The 5,591-nt window shown below is 33.3% G+C and overlaps 1 protein-coding gene across 1 annotated transcript in view; it reads left to right on the top strand.

Annotated features, from left to right (window-relative positions):
* LOC111045520 (pleckstrin homology domain-containing family G member 1) overlaps positions 1 to 5,591 on the top strand; it is a 139,813-nt gene that overhangs the window by 47,049 nt on the left and 87,173 nt on the right. The window lies entirely within an intron of this gene.

The raw sequence follows: 5,591 nt of genomic DNA, 5'->3' as shown, positions 1-5,591 counted from the left end.
AATTCATAGAATCAACATACTAATCTTGTAGAAAATTCAATGTTTAACTCAGAAATACCGGTAGAATAGTATATTTCGCACCTAGAGCAGAAAATGAGATTTTTCCAGCTCGAAATCGGTTTTCAAGTCCGAGGCCGTAGGCCGAGGACTAGAAAAGATTGAGAGCTGGAAAAACATTTTTGCCCGTGGTGCGAACGATATTTTTCGCCACACTACAGGTATTGCTGACAAAATAAATAAAGAATACTCGTTAAGCTATCGTACCTATCTCTTGATTTTAGTGGTAGAAGATTTGCAGTCAGGATTTCAGATTCTTTTAAAATTTCACTTGGAATACCACAGTCATCTTCAAGCATTTTTGAAAATTCGGAATGCACTAATCAACAATAAATAATTGAATAAAACTGGTTGCGAAGCGAATTAGTTTGATTCGAAACTGGAACTAAAATCATGGCGACTTCAGCTTATTATGAAAGTGGACACTCGCCCGATCTAGCGGATGACTTATTAATAATAATTAGTGCGTTGTTTCCAGCCATAAGCGGCTGGAAAGAGACAACTTTCTGGCCTAGACCGGAAAAGAAACCCTTTTCTGACGTCGTCTGCAAACAAGGTCTTTCAGATCTACGTAGGGACTGGAAAACAGCTGCTTTCTGTGCAGTGTGGCGAAAAATACTTTTTAATGGTGTAAGTTATCGCATTTAGCAAGTATACTAACATAGGCTGTGATACTAATTCAATACATATCAGAATAGTAGCCTGGAGCTCAACAACATGATGTTTAAGTAGCGAGTAAAAAAATAAAATTCGAAAAAATTCAAATTAAAATTTTGCATTATAAAAGTATAAAAGGCTCCCAGGGAAAGAACTCAAGTGACCACACATTACGTTCAAGGTTGAAGTTCACTTTCGTTTTGTTGTAAAATAGTATTATTAGTTCAACTCATTATGATCTACACGACAGTACTTATTACACCTATGTTTTTTATTTGAGTAGGTGTGTTTAAAGATGCATTCGAATCGTTCGGAGGCGAGAACAAGTTTCTAATGGCGTTTCAAATCGCTCTCATTAGCATTTAGAGGAGAGAAGCCAATGAATTAAAAATGAATAAATTCGGCCTTGTTTGTAGAAAAACGATCATCGTGAACTGAGACAAAAAATACATTTTTATGCATTCAATGAATGTAGAATCAAGTTTAGTGTTTATCGATCAAGAGGAAAAAATCGAAAGGTCATCAGGTTCTCTGGCATTGTTCCAAGAAAGCATGAATTTTGGTTCATTTTCACATTATGGTATAACTGTACGAGATCATTTCCCCGGGCAAATTGGATTATGTAATTCCTGTTCTAGACAGAAACAGAAGATAATGTATTCTTTACTATGTGGGTCTAATTGACTTATTTAGTTTTGATAAATACTGTTTGTTATCGAACATTGAAAGTTAGATTAAATAATGATATTTTTTCTTTGAAATAGAGTCTCCATCTGAGTAACTACGCCCTGGACAGGCAACAGGAAACTTCTTATCTTAGTAGACATTGACATGCTAAATTTTCATTTATTCCAGTCTCAACAACATATTTATTTCGGCGTGAAGCCTGTGAAGCCAAGACTCTATAGTAGCAGAAACAAATAAAAAGACAAATTAAACAGTATCATTACGCTATGATAGTAGGTACTATTTCATAGATTATAGTTATATTTTATTAACCAATATCAATTCCAAGTCATGGAATATGGAATGGTTCAGGATTCAGGACCTGGTGAAAAGACATAAAGAATTAACAATTACATGAACAAGAGCTTGTAATAATTGGGAAACATGAATACTAGTGCATGGAAAATAAAAACAATAAGTGAGACGGAATTGTCAAGAAGATGTGAGTTCATCGCTCCCAAAAACCCAATAAATTTCAAGCGGCGCATTCTTACTCACACTCACTCTTTTTCACAACAGTTCTCTCACTTTTTACTTTTGATTTGTCTTTTGACAATTTCCTGAAGGAGATGAATTCAACTTCTTCATCAAACCTTATAGATACATAATGGAAACACACATTCATGTAACTTATACTTATTTTATTATATAATAAAACAAATCATAATGAATATTCTGTTTTCATGAAAAATTAGTTTTACTCAAATTGACAGTACTATTCATGTAACACACATTCATGTAACTTATACTTATTTTATTATATAATAAAACAAATCATAATGAATATTCTGTTTTCATGAAAAATTAGTTTTACTCAAATTGACAGACTCTATCACTTTAATTACAGTACTCGAATATTCTAGACTCGGCAGGAGTATTTGAGACTCCGATAATATAATCTAATCTATAATATAAACATATCCTATCTCAATGATAACAATTTCCCCGCTTTCTGTTTGTCATTCAATTGTAAATTCAATTTCAAATATGAATTTAGTTTTGAAATTAACATAAAAGTGTTTGAAAAAATAATAGCGACAAGAATATTTAGAAAATATTGATTACCTCCAAGAATTTCAAAATTTCAAATTCAAAAAGTTTTGAGGATTAAAATAGTTATTTGTGCAACTAGTGCGCAAAGTGTCAGTTTGCTGCACCGAAAGAAACGTTTACGGCTCGGGCGGAATGGTTTCTTGAGTGCAGCAGAGGAACTTTGCGCACGTATTTCACATTAAGTTTTTCCTACAGTTACCATTGAATATGAAAAGTGGGTAATTATGGGTAAAATTGCCTGAAATCCATCAAATGTTTTTCTGTGTAATTTTATTATTGATAAAAACCTTAATCCTAAAATCCTAAAGTCCTCGTTGTCCTTGGTTATAATATCTAATACTAATAATTAGCGCGTTGTGCTTCGTTGCACCTCTGCTCACTATAGCAGCCACAGCAGTCACTGTTACCAACTTCATTTTGATTCTGCTGCACTGTTGCTCCATATAACCTACTAAGTATTTTGCGTTGCCATGTTGCAAATCTGGAGTGCAGAAAAATTTTTCCCGCACTAGAGCGGAAAAGTGATTCTTTGCGTTCTGTAATCAGTGCAGCAATGGCCACTTTTCAACGTAACTGTAGGAAAACTCAATTTAAATAACAGGGATTCACAACTATTTGTTTAAATGTATACATACGACAATTATACTCTTACATTGCAGATCGCAATCATAAATGACTCTACTCCTTTTCCTCCACTATTATTTAATTGGCAAGAGTAACGGGAATAAACGAGTAAAAAATTGTTAGTAACTCTCGAAACATGATTTTTTAAAACTGACATTCTCTCTTTTGTAACAGTGGTTGCCGTTAATAGCGTTGTGTTAAATAAATAGAACAACCTTTGAAGTGGAATTCTGTAAATGCGGTTGGAGGGACTTGTTCTCCAAATAGAGGAGTGCGGGCTTGAATAAATCTGCTTGGAAATCACAGATCTGAAGGAGAGAGAATGTCGTGATCCTTTGCAGTCGACAATGTTCCGCGTTCCTGGACTATTTTTCGATGGGTGACTGCTACCACCTACCACCATTTCTCTCGTCCTCTCTTTCTCTCGATTTCCTAATTCTACCGCCTTTCTGGCGAGTTTCCATCCCGAGTGTGTTTGTTACGTGAGAAACATAAGGATGATTGATTGATTGAGTACTTTATTTATGTAGATTACAATATATACTGGCTTATACACTTGTATACAATAGCTTACGATACAGCAAAGTTATAGATGAATTTACATAATATAGACTAAGAAAATAACTATTGAACTGTATATGATATGAAAAAGCAATTTGTAATATAATAACTATAGATAATAATCATATTGTTATGCATCTACATAAATTGGCGGAGCTTTGGACATATCAATGTCCATTCTTTGGGAAGAATACTAAAAATATCCTCCCCACTAACTCTCTACCAAAACGTTAATTTCGTTATTTAAACTAAGGATTTATTTATTAATGGAAATATTGTAAAAGTTTTTATCAATATGAATATTGAAGAGAAAAAAAAAAACAGAAAATTGATAAAGTAAAATAATTATATAGGTAGATAAGATCAAATAATTGATTAATAAAATGAAGTAGGCTGAAAGTAGATCAGGGTTATCAAATTTCAGTAATATACAGCAGTATGCAGTGGATAATTGAAATAACATGAGTTTATATAATATATATATATATATACAATTCGTTCTATAACATGGTTTAAAGGTTTTTATTGGTGGAATGGGTGAGGGATGGTTGTCATGTGATCGTTCTAGGGCCGGACAGTTTCAGTCATTTGTTCCAAAATATGTTTTTTTAAAGTCAGGTTGAAGCTCGCTCGGCTCTCGATAGACCTGATAGAAACAGGAAGTGTATTCCATGCACGACAGGCACTGACTAAGAAGGATTTTGTGAAAATAGTAGTTCGAGGGATGGTGAGAGCTGAAAAGACAAATAGGAAATAGGTTAGAAATAAAAATCGAAGCACCCTTTTTTAATTGTTTATTCACAACATGTTTCGGCTATGATGCCATTATCAAGTAATAACTTGACATTATCATTAACTTGATAATAGCATCATATTTATTTCTATTCCAGAGTAGCCCTAACGAAAAATACAGGGAATAGGTTGTTCAACCATCAACCTACTAAAACTCAAATAATATTGTCACCATATCAAACTGTGATAGTGATGCTAAAAATATATTTTTCCTCCACCTACTGTCTAAAGTACTTACTTTACTCCCTGAAACATAATACTAAAGTGTCACTTTTTCGCTCTAGGTAGTAAAAAACAGAAAAACTCCCTAGGGAGTAAAAGTGACTCCATTTAAATAACATGGGAAGCATCTCTATTTAAAAAACTTACATGGTAATAGGTTAGAAGGTCTAAGCTCAGATGAGAAAGCGTAATAGAGGTGTCTGTCATTGAGTCAACTGAATTCAATACCACAACCAGAAATTTGATCAACTCATGAAATATATGTTTGTATAATATTATATTCTTAATATTGGTAGACGATAAAAATTCATACAATTTTTAAAATATTTTATTCTATTCAAAATACCAGCCAACAAATATTCTTGATCTGCATTCTGCAATTCAAATCTGAACCGCGTGATCTGCAGTCAGCCATTTTTGGTAGCTCAGCTGATATGATTGTTACAACTTTGGCCGATAGATAGCGCAATCAGCAGTGCCTATCAGACGACCGGTTTTTAGGTTTTAGTTTTTAGGTTAAGTTGTTAGGAAACATTGTCACCAATACGTAAGTTATTAGAATGATTTAATTTGCAGTTTCTATAAAAAAAATGTAGATGGAGGAAAAATGTTGTGTACATCACGAGCGAAAAATACTTTTTCTCCCTCAGGAAAATTGTTGCCCTCGGCTTCGCCTCGGGCTTCAAACTTTTTCCCTCAGGGAGAAAAAGTCTTACTTTTCACTCTAGATATACAAATAACTATTTATTTCATGCAATTTTGAGATTAAGTGAATTTAATACAATGAATAGATGATAAATAATTAAAACAACCGACGTCCTAATGATTCTATCATCTCCATTAACAGATATTTCATGTTACATTCTGTCGATTGAACAAATGATTCAAATAACCTACTG

Source organism: Nilaparvata lugens, chromosome 3 (genome assembly GCF_014356525.2).
Source record: "Nilaparvata lugens isolate BPH chromosome 3, ASM1435652v1, whole genome shotgun sequence".
Taxonomy (NCBI): Eukaryota; Metazoa; Arthropoda; class Insecta; order Hemiptera; family Delphacidae; genus Nilaparvata; species Nilaparvata lugens.
Note: the sequence above shows the minus strand (reverse complement) of the source record. Positions and strands in the feature narration are given on the sequence as shown.